Source organism: Loxodonta africana, chromosome 9, assembly GCF_030014295.1.
Source record: "Loxodonta africana isolate mLoxAfr1 chromosome 9, mLoxAfr1.hap2, whole genome shotgun sequence".
Taxonomy (NCBI): Eukaryota; Metazoa; Chordata; class Mammalia; order Proboscidea; family Elephantidae; genus Loxodonta; species Loxodonta africana.
In genome coordinates, this window is record NC_087350.1 from 19,965,863 (window position 1) to 19,982,528 (window position 16,666).

At 40.7% G+C, this 16,666-nt stretch overlaps 1 protein-coding gene across 1 annotated transcript in view; it reads left to right on the forward strand.

Moving 5' to 3' along the window:
- FANCC (FA complementation group C) overlaps positions 1-16,666 on the forward strand; it is a 305,107-nt gene that overhangs the window by 40,710 nt on the left and 247,731 nt on the right. The window lies entirely within an intron of this gene.

Genomic DNA, 16,666 nt, shown 5'->3' on the forward strand with positions numbered 1-16,666 from the left:
TTGGAGACCATCTCAAGAATAGGTCTGACGCATTTATCACTAATGATTGAATACCAGATGAATTGTGGAATGACATCAAGGGCATCATACATGAAGAAAGCAGAAGGCCATTAAAAAGACAGAAAAGAAAGAAAAGACCAAAATGAATGTCAGAAGAGACTCTGAAACTTGCTCTTGAAGTCAAGTAGCTAAAGTAAATGGAAGAAATGATGAAGTAAAAGAACTGAACAGGTGATTTCAAAGGGCACCTTGAGAAGACAAAGTAAAGTATGATAATGAAATTTGCAAAGACCTGCAATTAGAAAAGCAAAAGGGAAGAACACACTCGGCATTTCTCAAGCTGACAGAACTGAAGAAAAAATTCAAGCCTTGAATCGCAATGTTTAAGGTTTCTACTGGCAAAATATTGAACGACACAGGCAGCATAAAAAGAAGATGGGAGGAGGGTTTTTTTGGGGGGGAGGAAGGCACAGTCACTTTACCAAAAGGAATTGTCGACGTTCAGCCATTTCAGGAGGTAGCATATGATCAAGAACTGATGGTATTGAAGGACGGAGTCTACACTGCACTGAAAGCATTGGTGAAAAACAAAACTCCAAGTATTGATTAAATATGAATTGAGATGTTTCGACAGACAGATGGAAAACTGGAAGCACTCACTCGTCTATGCTAAGAAATTTGGAAGACAGCTACCTGGCCAACTAACTTGAAGAGATCCATGTTTGTGCCCATTCCAAAGAAAAGTAGTCTAACAGAATGTGGAAATTATCAAACAATAGCATTAATATCACACACAAGTAAAATTTTGCTGAAGATCATTCAAAAGCATTTGCAGTGGTACATTGTCAGGGAATTGCCAGAAATTCAAGCCTAATTTAGAAGAAGATATAAAATGAGGGATATCATTGCTGATGGCAGATGGAACTTGGCTGAAAGCAGAGAATACCAGAAAGATGTTTACCTGTGTTTTGTTGACTATGCAAAGGCATTCAACTGTGTTGATCATAACAAATTATGGGTGACATTGTGAGGAATGGGAATTCCAGAACACTTAATTGTGCTTATGCAGTACCCGTACATATACCAAGAGACATTTGTTCAAACAGAACAAGTGGATACCGCGTGCTGTAAAGTCAGGAAACATGTGTGTCAGAGTTGCATCCTTTCACCATACTTATTCAGTTTGTATGCTGAGCAAATAATCTGAGAAGCTGGATTATATTAAGAGGAACACAGGATCAGGATCGGAGGTAGTAGACTCCTAAACAACCTGTGATATGCAGATGACACAACCTTGCTTGCTGAAAGTGGAGAGAACTTGATGCACTGGCTGATGGAGATCAAAGACAACAGTCTTCAGTATGGATTACAGCTCAAAGTAAAGAAAACTAAAATCCCCACAGCAGGACCAGTGAACAACTTCATGACAAATGCAGAAAGAACTCAAGTTGTCAAGGATTTCATTTTACTTGCACATGCAATCAACACCCATGGAAGCAGGAGTCAAGAGATCAAACTACAAATTGCATTGGGCAAAGCTGCTGGAACAGACCTGTTTAAAGTGTTAAAAAGCACCTTTGGAACTAAGATGCTCCTGACCTGTGCCACGGTATTTTCAGTTACCTCATATGCATGCGAAAGCTGGACAATGAGTAAAGAAGACTGATGAAGAATTGAAGCCTTTAATTATGGTGTTAGCAAAGAGTATTGAATATGCCATCGACTGTCAGAAGAAAGAACACATCTGTCTTAGCAAGGATGACTTCATCTCATGTACTTTGGACGTGTTACCAGGACGGACCAGTCCCTAGAGAAGGACGTAATGCTTGGTAAAGTGGAGAATCGGAGGAAAAGAGGAAGACCCTCAATAAGATGGGTTGACACAGAGGTTGCAACAATGGGCTTACGCATATCGACAATTGTGAGGATGGCTCAGGACCTGGCAGTGCTTTGTCTGTTGTACATAGGGTCTCTATGAGTCAGAAACAACAGCACCAATGACAACACAATCATGAATTATTACAGTCATATTGTTGTACCTTTTTTTTTTTTTTGTGGTGCTGATTTTTTTGTCTTATTTTCCTGTGCTGAGTTACTTTTGTTTGTGGATTTTCTTTTCATTTTTTTGTTATTCTGGATTTTGCGTTTACTGAATATATTTTTCTTTTTATTTTGATATGTTGGCTTGTTAACTCTCTTTGTGACCTCCTTGAAATCTACCCTTACCTTCCTAAATTTAAGCCAGTATTTATTACCTGATATCACTCTGACTTCCTCTTTATTTGAAAATTCTATACCTACTCCATTTTTTACCCCTTTTGTTGTTTTGATGTTGTCGTCATTTACAGATTGACTTCTCTGTTTCCTTGTTTTATCTTTGTTTTGTTATTGAGGGTTCTTTACCTGGGTTGGTATCTGGTGTTGCTGTGTCCTAGACTCCTGTTGTCTGATATATTGTTTGGTTCTCTAACTGAAGGGCTCACTTTAATATTTTTGTAAGTTTGGTTTGGGTTTTACAATTTCCATAAATTTCTGTTTATCTGGAAATGTCCTAATTTCACTACCATATTGAAGAAAGAATTTTGCAGGATATATTATTGTTGATTGGCAGCTTTTTTCTTTCAAAGTTTTATATATGTCATCCTGTTCCCTTCTTGCTTGCATAGTTTCTGCTGAGTAATGAGAGCTTAGTCCTACTGTTTCCCCTTTGTGAGTTTTTGTTTTTCTTGAGCTGTTCTCAGGTTACTTTGTTTTTGGTTTTGGTGAGTGTTATTATGACAGGTCTTGGTGACTTTCTTTTGAAATCTGCTTTACATGGAGTTCATTGAGCTACTCAGATGGTCAGCTTTTCATTTTTCATGATACTTGGGAAGTTTTCTGCCAGCAAATCTTCAACAATCTTCTCTATGTTTTCCATTTTCTCCCCATTCTGTAACTCCAGTCACACAATTTTTTTCTTTTGCTTGCATCCCACCTAATTTTTAGGTTTTTATCATTTTTCTTCATTCTTTTGTCTTATTTTCCTCAAACAAAGTGGTGTCAATGGATTTGTCTTCAATCTCGCCGACTCTTTCGTTGTTTCAAATTTGATCCTAAAACCTTCTACTTGGTTGTCCATTTCTGAAATTTTGTTGTTTATCTTTTGGATTTCTAGTTGTTGTTTTTGTATGATTTCTAATTGTTTATTTCCTTTGAAGTTTTGTTCTTGTATTATTTTCCTGAATTCTTCTATGCTTTGTGTGTGTTTTCCTTGATTTTGGATATATTTTCATTGGCTTTGTCTGTGTTTTCCTTGATTTTGTCTATTTTTCCTTGGTTTTGTCAGTGTTTTCCTTGATATCTTTCGTAATCTCTTGGAGAGCCCTGAATTTTAGTCTTTTGAATTCCATATCAGGCAGTTCTACTGCTTTTTCTTCTATTAGAAGGATGTCTGATCGTTTTTGGGCTACTTGCAGGAGCATCTTTTGCTGTCTTTTTGTATGTTTTGATATTGTCTGCTGTCTCTGAAACATTCAAAGTATTTTCTTAATTTATTGATCGAATGTTTATTTCCTCTTGTAGTTTTGTTTTGATATGTCAGGGTAGGCAGGGTGGGCGGCCTTTGGTGCTTATTTGTCTTTGGGCACGATTGTTCTCACCACCTTGTCAAGTTTGGCAAGGCACCAGCAGGCAGGGTGAGCCCCTTCGCTGTCCACTGATTTGTCGAAGTTGCTAAGGGTGGACTTGGTGATCACATGGTGCTTCCTGATGTTGGTCCAAGGTGTTGGAGCGTTCACAGTCCCTTGCCAGATTGGTGGGGTGTTGGCCATGGAGTGGTATGGGCTCACTTCGTACCGCTTAGTAGCTGGTCATGTGGTGGGAGGGGAGGGGCATTATGGGCACGGTGTGGTGGTGGGCTTGAGTGCCAGGAACACTCTAGCCATGATGGTATGGCAGGGGCCAGTGGGAAGGAGGGAAGGTGACATATGGGGCTAGGTGGTAGGGAGAAATAGAAGAGAGAGAAAAAAAAGTATCTGGTGGGTGTGGGCAGGTCGAACCTGATGGTTTGTGGGAATGGGGGGAGGTTGCATATGGGACTAGGAGAGAGAGAGATAGAAAAGAAAGAAAAAGGAAAAAAATAAAATAAATGGCAGTGCACTGGGGGCTGGCAGGTGGAGGTGGAGTGGACCTGGGGTAGAGGTGGGCTGGTTCACTGGTAGTTCTCTAACGATGGCAGCACAGCAGGGGCCAGTGGGAGGAGAAGGGAGGTGGCTTATAGGGCTAGGTGAGAGACAGAAAAGGAAGAAAGAGGAAAAAAATATAAAGATAAAAATTAAAAAATTGGTGGCACGATGGACACCGGCGAGGGGGTGGCAGTGTGGACCCGACGGCCAGTGGGAAGAGAAGAAGAGGTGACATACGGAGCTAGGAGAGAGGGAGAAAGAAAATGAAGCAGAGAAAGAAAAAAAAGCAAAAAAAAATATGGTAGCACAGTGGGAGCTCACGGGTGGGGGCGGGGCAGACCTGAGGTGGTAGTGGGGTGGTGGCTCTGCAGCCATGGTGGCGCTGCGGGTGCTGTCGGGAAGGGTGGGAGGTGTCGTACGGGGCTAGGTGTGAAGGAGAAAGAAAAGGAAGAAACGGAAAAAATGATTTAAAAAAAAATGACAGGATGGGAGGCGGCGGGTGAGGGCAGGACAGATCCAGGGTGGCAGTGGGCCGGTGGCTTTGTAGCCATGGCAATGTGTTGCTGACTCTGTAGCTGTGGCGGTTTGGTGGGGGCTGGTGGGACAGGGTGCGTACAAGGTTAAGTGGGTGTACAAGGCTAGGTGGACGGGGAAAAAGAAAGGAAGAAAGAGAAACAAAAAAACCATGCTGCGGGAAGGGGCAGGGTGGGCTGGTAGGGGGAGGAGGGTGCGCATATTGTGGACCCCAGTGGTGGGGGCTGCTGGGATGGAGGGGTTCTTGCTTCTAATTAGCAGAGTGGTGAGGGGTGGGAAAGCGTTTTTTCTGGTTACCGGGTACTCTATGTCCTCGTGGGAGCTACATAAAGTTGCCTGTCTGGAGTCATTGCTGGTTGTGCTTCAAGATGGCAACGCTGTGCTGTGTTAGTTGGCAGGGGACCTCCACTCGATCTCTCTCCTCATTCTTTGTTTTCCATCAGTTTCTTCTTCAGTTAAGTGTTTGATCTAGTTCTTTATCCCTTCACTTGATACTTAGGGTTCTAGGATTGATGTTTGTATCTGTTTTACTTAGTTTTTTGGGGTCTTTGCTGCAAAGGGCTGGCATGGTGTGTCTGTCTAGGGCACCATGTTGGCTCCTCCTCCTATTTTTTTTAAATGATTTAATTTTTGAAGTTTAAAATTTCCATCCATCTGTATTTTATCCCTAAATTGGCTAGTTGGTTATTCCAAACCTTTTTTTTTAAAAAAAATTCTGACTCATGTAACCAGTGAAGTGAGATTACCAATAGTGATATTCCTGAATGCAGCTTGACTATCAGCATGGTCTTCTAGTCTGCTTTTCTGCAGGTCTGATAGGCGAATAATGATATTAATTTATTGAATGAACACATTAAATGGCCGCTCTGTGCATAGCATTGCATCAAGTTCTATTATAATAGTGAGCAAGCAACTAGTAAATATAAATAGGATGGACTGGAACACTAACAAGACATGTTAGGGCAAGGTTTCAAATAGCTTCCTATAACTTTAGATTGCTGTGATATAATAGCTGTAGACAGATCAACTGAGTTGTAAAGTAAACGGATCTAGATGATCTTCTTGAACAAAAGTATCAAGGAGAGTATCGGTCGAAGAATTAGTTGATGGGATCCATAGATAACAACTCTTGTACTATAGGTGGCTGGAGGTTAACATTCTAGGACTTAGGACAGATGAGTGGGCTGAAGTTAAAAATTTGGGAATCACCAGGTAGAAGCTAAAGTTATGGAAATAAGTGGAGTGGTTCATGGAAAGTGAGATGAAAGGGGGCTGAAGGTAGAACTCTATGGACCACTGACATTTAAGGATGTTTGGAAGAAGAGGAACCTGCCAGGCCTGGACTCAGTAATGGGAGAGATTGGTACCATGGAAAGGAGTAAGAACAAAGGAGTGCTTTGCAGCCTCTACTCTTGCAGAAGGGTCAAGTAAAATGGCAATACATACAGAGAAGCTCCCTGAGGCATCATTTTTACTCAAAAATTTGGTAAACAAACATTTTTATATTAAAAACAAACAAACAAAACTCCTCCCTACATCTTGGAGAGTATTCACCCCAACTATGGAATCACTGATGCAGAGGGAGAGTTGATGATTATCTTAGCCTGAGTGGGTGTGAATTTGGAGTAAATAAACTGGTAAGGCTAAGACTGGCAGGATTATGGGTTGGAATGGAACCTGGGAAGATTAAAACATATGAATATGACACCCTTTACTTACGCTTGGTGATATGAATCAAGAAAGTGGATTGACTGGTGTGTTGGGGGTCCCCAACACCACTCCCAGGTTTGATGATTCACTAGGAGGACTCGTAGGACTCAGCATATAATGGTCCTCACATTTATGATTACAGTGAAAGGATATAAAGCAAAGTCAACAAAGGGAAAAGTGCATGGGTTGAAGTTTGGAGGAAACCAGTTGGAAGCTTTCAGAATCCTTTCCCCATTGAGTCACACAAGACACACATAATTCCTCCAGCAGTGGGTTGTGACAACATATGTGAAGTGTCTACCAGGGAAGCTCATTAGCAGCTCATTCTCCAAGTTTTTCATTGGGGGCTGGTCACACGGGCACCCTCTGCGTAGCATGTACCAAAATTCCATGCTCCCAAAGGAAAACAGATATTCAGCATAAATCACACTGTTTGTACAAGCAGTTTAGGCACAGTGAGCAACTCTTATCAGTCGAGGTGGGAACCCTCCCGAAATCCAAGTTACCAGATGCTAGCCAGGGGCCAACCTTGTAAGCAGGCCTTTCCAAGGATGGTAGTCTAAGAGCTAAGAAGCCATTTTTGAGGGTTAAAACTGAGTTTTCATGTTAGTTGATTTCAGAGGTGTCCAATGGCACACACAGTTAAAGCCTTACTCAGGTGTAGACAAGTGGTGTGGGAATGTTGTTTTTAGTTGGTGTTGAGTCAGTTCTGACTTATGGCGACCCCATGTGTGTCAGGGTAGAACTGCTCCACACGGTTTTCGAGGCTGTGACATTTTTTGGAAGCAGATTGTCAGGCTTGTCTTCTAAGGCACCTCTGGGTTGGTTCAAACCACTAACTTCTTGGCTAGTAGGAGAGTGCTTAACTGTTTGAGTCACTCAGGGCCTGGTGTGGGAATAGTAGGCAGAAAGCCAAGCCTCTAGAAGATTAAAAATTAAGGATGAGAAATACAGTCATAGAATATTGGAACTCACGTTAAGAAAGCTAGTATGGGAGAGTGGAGGTTAGATCAGCTTAGGACCTCAGCTGAAACCCTGGTGGTGTAGTAGTTAAGTGCTACGGCTGTTAACCAAAGGGTCGGCAGTTCAAATCCACCAGGCGCTCGTTGGAAACTCTACGGGGCAGTTCTACTCTGTCCTATGGGGTCGCTATGAGTCGGAATTGACTCGATGGCACTGGGTTTGGTTTTGAGTTTTGGTTCTATGTGGATCAAGAAAATATTGACATGACACCCTGGGTTTTTTGTTTTTGTCTTTTTGACTGTTTACTTTTTAAACTTCACTATCTCATCCACATACTACCCCTTATGAGTTTTCGTAAGTCATTGACACAGGGTTCTAGATCTTTGCTGCCTAAAATCATAGTCACTAGCCACATTTGGGAGCCCTGGTGGCGTAGTGGTTAAGAGCTTGGCTGCTAACCAAAAGGTCAACAGTTCAAATCCACCAGCCACTGCTTGGAAACCCTGCGGGGCAGTTCTCCTCTGTCCTATAGGATCGCTATGAGTCGGAATCAACTCAGTGGCAATGAGTTTGCCTTTGGTTTAGCCACATTTGACTCCTTAAATTAAAATTAAAAATCCGGTTTTCAGTTGCACTAGCGCCATTTCAGGTGGTCGGTAGTCACACGTAGTCAGCTGGAGAGCATTTCCATCATTGCAGAAAGTCTTGCTGGGCAGCGCTTTGCTAGACAGTTGCCTCACACCTCTCCCTATTTTGTTTCTCAGTGAGTCTTAACTTTTCTAGTTTCAATGCATACTTATGAGAACTAGAATTTTTGGTGGCATCCTGGAAAGTTTTAAAACAGTAACAGTAGAAGGTGAGCAACAATTGCAGTCCAAACTCTGCTACGGTGATGTCTTACCCACTGCTGTCGAGTCGAATTCCACTCACAGCGGCCCTAAAGGACAGAATAGAACTGCCCTTAGGATTTCCAAGGCTGTAACCTTTACGGAAGCAGGCTGCCGCGTTTTTCTCTTGCAGAGTGGCTGGTGGGTTCTAACTGCTGACCTTTCAGTTAGCAGCCAAGTGCTTTAACCGCTGTGCTACCAGGACTCCTGTAATATGTCTTAGTCTATAGGAGTATTTGAAACGATCATGTTATTTTCCTGATCATGTGTCAGCACTGTGTGCTCTTAGAATAGCTGCTTCCTACCCCTTTTGGTTTTCTCAGCTATTTGTAAGGCAAAGAACTTCAACAACCACACTCAGTCTCTACACCTGCTGCCCTGTTTTACTCTACTGGATATTCTCTCTGATTGATCACAGCACCAGTCCAAAGGCTGACACTCTTCTGGAAGCCGTGAGGTGCAGATGCTTTAGAGGGAAGCATAAATAACCGGGGTGCTCTACTGAGCACCGATTACTGTGGGGAATCACAGGCTGAGGGAAGTCAATGCAAGCAACAAGTAAGCTTGCATTATTCCTAACAGACTGCTTCATGAGATAAAAGGTATAACATTGGGCAGAGGGCCTGGTACCCACCCACCAGTCGTCGTCTTCATATATGGTAGTTCTCCTGGAAACTCCTCGCAACAACTCCGTGAGGTAGGTATTATTCCACTCCTAAAAAAAAAAAAAAAGATAAGTGAAATCAGCACTAAAGAGTTTTACATAATTTGCCCTGGATCATCAGGCTAGTGAATAAAAAAAAAAAATAGTGATGCTGAATTCAAACCTTTCTGTGGGTCTTCAAAGCTCGTGCTTTTTCCAACAGATCACAGCTGGTCTTGGCCAGGTGTCCTTTTCCCACCCTGTGTGGGTGACTCTTACAAAACTGTGCTCTGTGTTAAGAGTTGTTTGCAGGTTCCACATACATTTCATTCAGGGTGAAGACTGAATGACCTGGAAGAGATATTTTTTCTTTCATTTTAAGGGATTGTTATTATTTTTATCGAATTGAAAAACATACATTTTTACAAAAATATTATCATGCTATTGTAATATATTACATATATTATTATGTATATTTGTCTGCAGTTTCCTTGTTTTGCTTAATAATTACGATGAACATGTGTCCAAGTCAGTCATGAATATTCTTTGCGTACAGTTAACTGATCTGTTGCTTTAAAAATGTATGTTTTTTAACATGTTTATTGCTAGACCCACTTTAACCAGTCTCCTCCATTTTAGCCTCTAGGTCTATTTTTTTTTGTGTGTGGTCTTACTAAGAAATAATTGTAAGAGAGGAACAAAGTCTTAAGTTTGATGGTACTCAGCACCAAATAATTCCAGATGTTTGCTTTTCCTTGCATTTAGAAAGAGCCCGTTTGAGGCTGTGTTTGTTCTGCTCGTCCTCTCTTGTCTTTAGTTCCCCTCCACTTCATTTAATTTTAACCTTAATACCAGACTTGTTTTGCACAGTCCTTGGCCTCTCTCTGTGATGTTGTTGCCACTGGCTCCCCCTCCAGCCCCGAGTCACTGATGTGTCTGTTGGCAGGGAATGTAAACGATGGTGGTCCTTTCATCCGGCTCTGGAGTGCCCCAAGTTGACAGTAATGTTTGCAGTAACAAGTATGAGAGTGGAATAACCACATGTCCCAGGACTGGGCTTTTAAAGCTCTTAGTTGTCCTGTGAGCTGTGGTTTAGAGATCAGCTTGAGCAAGAGATTGAATTCATTTCTTACAGGCTTCATTTTCTTGGTCATTATCTGATATTACCTTATTATTATCTATTCCTTTTTCCTTATTATTGTTGGCTTAAGTTTTCCTTTCAGTCATTTTATTTTGATCATTCTTTCTTATCTCCTCCCTATATCAAATTCCTCAGTCTTCTTTTTTAATGAACCTTATCCTTATCAGACTTTCCTCTGCTCAACTCTGATCTAGTTTTTCATTGGATGAGGATGGGAAGATGAGGTGAGGGTGGTGGGGGATAAATATGCCACTTGTTAACTGTTTAATAGGAAGCAAGAACCTAGTTCCTTTTTGTTTTCTTGTATGTGGGAAATCATAGACTCATCTGGTCACTAATAGTAAGTGGCTTTTGTGTGCAAAACCTTGCAAAGAGATGGCTGACAAAGCTCCCACTTCCCAGGAGTTCCTGTTGCATTGTGGGAGAAAAGATCACCCCAGAAGGTGCAAGAAAAATATACCATTGAAGGTAAACTGATATGGCAGTAAGAAACTGTAATATCAATGACTCATACATGGTGAAAACAAAACCAAAAACCAAACCTATTGCCATCGAGTCAATTTCGACTCATAGCGACCCTATAAGACAGAGTAAAACTACTCCATAGGGTTTCCGAGGCTGTAAATCTTTATGGACACAGACTGCCACATCTTTCTGCCGCAGAGCGGCTGGTGAATTCGAACCACAGACCTTTTGGTTAGCATCTGAGTGCTTAAGCATTATGCCACCAGGGCTCCTTCATACAATGTGGGTAGATGCTAAATAAAAGTGGAAGGAATTCAGAAGGAGGTGAGTTTTGAATATGCAGAAATGCATTATGTTTGTGATAGAGGGTTATACTGTTAGTAAATTTTATCTGAAGAAAGGTGAGCATTGACTGGAGTCCCTGGGTGGTGCGATTGGTTAACATGCTCAGCTGCCAACCAAAAGGTTGGAAGTTTGAGTCTACCCGGAGGCACTTTGGAAGAAAGATCAGCTATTGAAAACCCTATGGAGCATGGTTCTACTCTGATACACACAGGGTTGCCACGAGTTGGAGTCGACTTGATGGCGCCTGGTTTTTTAAGTGTTAACTAAGAGTTAGAACCTAGTCTGAGGGCCAGAAAGCAAGGTTTGTTCCTAGACGACAGTCAGATATGGAAGTCAGCTTCAGTCCTAAACTGCCCAGCTTTTTACTAAAATGTGGTTTGAATGTGGGTATTTATTATATCTCACCTTCTGTCTAGCAGTAGAATCACTGTTAACAAAGCACTTGAAGGGATATACAGATGAATCAGATAGAATTTCTTAAAGTGTTCTTTGTCTTTGAGGAAATCCTACTTGAAACTGGAAAAAATTTAAAGTTTTATTATTGCTCATTACAAATTATAGGGATTTTGATATTGTCCAGTAAAGAGTTGAGGAGATTTTCGAAACCAGTTATTAATTGACCTCAGCTCTGCACATTTTCTTTGCTTTGCAAGAGTACCCGTAAGGCTCAAATAAAGTTAAAAGTAGGGTAAACGGTGTGTGCCTGTAAGGTCAGACTAAAACTGTATTTTTGCCTGTCAACACTTGAATAGAAAAAAAACTAGTATAAGAACATGACTACAATTTAGACTCTTACTTAAAACCACATGTACCATAGTACTTTTAAAGTCTGGATCCAAAAAGTAGAACCATTTTGGTTTATAACACTTGAAACTGTATCTGATATTACTGTATTTCTGTGTTGTCCTGATATGGCTTTTGGATCGCATTAGTGGTAAAAGAATGATTCTTGTATTTAAGAAACATACATTGCGTGGCTGCACAGATGGTATCGGTTTTGAATCTATTAAGTAAGAGAAAACTAGAACAACAATGATTTTGCTGTTCGTTTTTACTAGTTTTTATTTATCTTGGGTGAATACAATGCTTGTGAAGATGCCAGACTGAATCTAGAAACTAGAGCCAAGGACAGAATGGGTGGGTGCTTCTCCTGCCCCCCACCTTCAGTCTGCTAACTCCCTAGTTCTTTCCCAGCAGAACCAGTGCAGGTTTTCCCTGGGCACAAGTCTTTGCCCTCTTAACGTAACTATTGTCATGATAACCCACTCCCTTCCTTAAATTAACATCTACAGGCCACCTAAACTCCCTAGCTCTCACATCTCTATTGCCCTTGACCTAGTCCTTCTTATTTTCCTAACCTCCCTGAGACATGTCATCCGCATCCATGGCTTTAATTATCTTTTATATGTTGATGGTTCCTACATCTATACCTTTAGCCCAGGTCTGTCTCCTAATCTTCACACTTATATAGCCAGTTGCTTATTGGACCTCTTGACTTGGATGCCTCAACTATCTCATACTCAACATGTCCTAAACTGAACTCGTCTAAGTATATTTCTACTCCTCTGCCCCCCCTTTCAGTACATGGTGGTAGCATACACTTAGCTCCCTAATCAGAAACCTGAGCACCATCCTTAACTTCCCTTCTTCCTTTTTCTCCATGTTTAATCAGACACTAAGTCTTATATACGTTACCTCTTAAGTATCTCTCATATTTTCTTCTCTCACTTTTCTCTTCATGCCACGAGATTAGGCCAAGACTGCTATAAGATGGTCTTCCGTCTTATAGTATGGTCTTCCGGTCTCCCTTCTAGTCCTTTTCTACACAGATTCTGTGTGACTTTTCTAAAACACAAATCCAGTTCTGTCACTTTTGTGTTACAAATCCTGCAGTGGCTTTCCACTCTGCTTAGAATAAAGTCCAAAAATTACCCTGTTTTATTATAAGGGCCTTTCAAATCCATTTGTTGTTTGCCTGACCAAGGTGACAACCTTGGTAAATTTACTTTTTTTTTTTTAAGTAATATTTTACTGTGTTTTAGATGAAAATTTACACAGCAAATTAGGTTCCCCTTTAACAATTTTATACAAATTGTTCGTGCCATTAGTTACAGTTTTTACAATGTGTCAGCATTGTCATTATTTGCATTCTGCTTGTTCTGTTTCCATTGATCTAGCTTCCCTTCCTCTCCTTACTTTCGGGTAAATATTGACTGTTTGGTCTCATATGTAGTTAATTGTTTAAGGGAGCACATTACTTACAAGTGATACTGTTTATTTTAAAAGCCCATCTATTCTATGGCTGAAAAGTGACCTATAGAAATAGCTTCAAATCCAAACTCAAAGGTTATTTTAGGGTAATAGTCTCCAGGGTTCCTCTAGTCTTTATTGGTCCAGAAGGTCTGGCCTTTTTTTGGAATTTGAGTTTTGTTCTACATTTTTCTCCCATTCTATCCAGGACCTTCTATTGTATCACTGGTCTGAGCAGTTGGGTGTGGTAGCCAGGCACCATCTAGTTCTGGTCTCAGGTTAGAGGAGGCTATGGTTAGTGTGGGCTTTTAGTCCCTTGGACTAGTTTCTTCTTTGAGCCTTTGATTTCCTTTATTTTTTTTTGCACGAGATGGGTAAAATGAGATCTTTTTGTATTGCATGCGTTTGAGACTCCAGATGTTACTCACCCGTTTAGGATGTAGAACATTATCTTTGTTATGCTAATTGACTAATTTGTCCCTCAAGACTATGGTCCCAAGCCTTATAACCCAGTAAACCAATGCTGTGAGTTGTAAGGATATGTCTAGGAAGACTGTGTAACTGTGCCCTCTGTGGGATTTGTTCTGTGTGTGAATACATGTGTAGCACACACAAACATGTATATACATACACCTACAGATACACCTACACACGCACCTGGATCTACTCGGGTATGCCATTCCGTACACATATATGCATCCACATTTACCCACTTAACCACAAAATATTCCTTGGTTGTTTTTACTGTTGTTGCAAAATTCTATATTATAGCATTTACCTAAATTGTCCCTTTTTCTTTGTGTACTTCTTAGTGTCTTTATTTACCTTGGTCACATTGTGCTGACCTCATCCATGTTTGGTCTTGTCTTTCCCATCACCAAAAGCAACAAGTGCCTACTATCTGCAAAGTTATTCCCCCTCCTTTCCCCTCCCATCTCTGGTAACCATCAAAGAACTTCGCTTTCTATATATATATATCTATTGTTGATTTTTAATAATAGTGGGACCATTCAATATTTGTCTTTTTGTGATTAACTTATTTCACTCAGTATGATATCCTCCAGGTTCATCCATGTTAAAAGATGTTTCGTGGACTCCTCATTATTCTTTATAGTTGTATATTCTTTATAGTTGTATATTATTCCATTGTATGTTTGTATTACAGTTTATTCATCCATTGATGGGCACTTAGGTTACTTCCATCTTTTTGCTGTTGTGAATAATGCAGCAATGAACACAGATGTGCATATGTCTATTCATGTCACTGCTGTTATATCTCTAGGATATATCCCTAGGATATATCCCTAGGAGTGGGATTGCTGGATCATAAAGTATTTCTATTTCTAACTTTGAGGAAGTGCCATACTGTTTTCCATAGTGGTTGTAGCCTTTTATAATTCCATCAGCAATGTTTAAGAGTTCCAGTCCGCCACAACCTCTCCAGCATTTGTTGTTTTCTGTTTATTTATTTATTTATTTATTTTTATCATTGTAATTCTTACAGGGGTGAGATGGTATCTCACTGTAGTTTTGATTTTTATCTCTTTGATGACATCTTTTCATGTATTTGTTGGCCACTTGCATATCCTCTTTGTTGAAGTGTCTGTTCATATCCTTTGCCCATTTTTTGATTGGATTGTTTGTCTTTTTGTTGTTGAGTTGTTGAAGTTTCCTATGTATCTTAGAAATCAGACCCTTATTAGCTATGTTGCTGCCAAAGATTTTTTCCCAGTCTATAGGTTCTCTTTTTACTCTTCTGGTAAAGTCTTTTGATGAGCATAGGTATTTAATTTTTAGGAGGTCCCAGTTATCTAATTTATCTTCTCTTCTTTGTACATTTTTAGTTCTGTTTGATAGGCTATTTATGCCAAAAATTAGGTCCCCTGATTTTGACCCTATATTATTTTCCAGGAACTTTATAGTTCTAGCTATAACATTTATGTCTTTGATCCATTTTGAGCTAGTTTTTGTGCATAGTGTGAGGTATGGATCCTATTTCATTTTTCTGCATATGTATATCCAGTTTTGACACCACCATTTGTTAAAGAGCCTATTCCTTCCCCATTGAGTGGACTTTGACCCTTTGTCGAAGATCAGCTTTCCGTAGATGGATGCATTTACTTCTGGGTTCTCAATTCTATTCCATTGGTCCATGTGTCTGTCATTGAACTAGTACGAGGCTGTTTTTTTTTTTTTTTTTTTTTTTACTGTGCTTTAAGTAAAAGTTTACAAATAAAGTCAGTCTCTCATACAAAAACCCATATACACCTTGCTACACATTCCCAATTACTCTCCCCCTAATGAGACAGTCTGCTCTCTCCCTCCACTCTCTCTTTTCATGTCCATTTCACCAGCTTCTAACCCCCTCCATCTTCTCATCTCCCCTCCAGGCAGGAGATGCCAACATAGTCTCAAGTGTCCACCTGATCCAAGAAGCTCACTCCTCACCAGCATCCCTCTCCAACTGACTGTCCAGTCCAATCTGTGTCTGAAGAGTTGGCTTCGGGAATGGTTCCTGTCCTCGGTCAACAGAAGGCCTGGGAGCCATGACCACCGGGGTCCTTCTAGTCTCAGTCAGACCATTAAGTCTGGTCTTATGAGAATTTGGGGTCTGCATCCCACTGCTATCCTGCTCCCTCAGGGATTCTCTGTTGTGTTCCCCGTCAGGGCAGTCATCGGTTGTAGCCGGGCACTATCTAGTTCTTCTGGTCTCAGGATGATGTAGTCTCTGGTTCATGTGGCCCTTTCTGTCTCTTGGGCTCGTAATCACCTTGTGTCCTTGGTGTTCTTCACTCTCCTTTGATCCAGGTGGGTTGAGACCAATTGATACATTTTTTGTAGATGGCTGCTTGCTAGCGCTTAAGAACTCAGACGCCACTCTTCAAAGTGGGATGTAGAATGGTTTCTTAATAGATTATATTATGCTAATTGACTTAGATGTCCTCTGAAACCATGGTCCCCAGACCCCTGCCCCTGCTATGCCAGCCTTCAAAGCATTCGGTTTATTCAGGAAGCTTCTTTGCTTTTGGTTTAGTCCAATTGTGCTGACCTCCCCTGTATTGTGTGTTGTCTTTCCCTTCACCTAAAATAGTTCTTATCTACTGTCTAATTAGTGAATGCCCCTGTCCCACTCCCTCCCTCCCCCTTCTCATAACCACAAAAGAATGTTTTCTTCTCAGTTTAAACTATTTCTCAAGTTCTTACAATAGTGGTCTTATACAATATTTGTCCTTTTGCAACTAATTTCCCTTAGCGTAATGCCTTCCAGGTTCCTCCATGTTATGAAATGTTTCACAGATTCCTCACTGTTCTTTATCGATGCGTAGTATTCCATTGTGTGAATATACCATAATTTATTTATCCATTCATCCGTTGATGGACACCTTGGTTGCTTCCAGCTTTTTGCTATTGTAAACAGTGCTGCAGTAAACATGGGTATGCATATACCTGTTTGTGTAAAGGCTCTTATTTCTCTAGGATACATTCCAAGGAGGGGATTGCTAGATCGTATGGTAGTTCTATTTCTAGCTTTTTAGGGAAGAGCCAAATCGATTTCCAAAGTGGT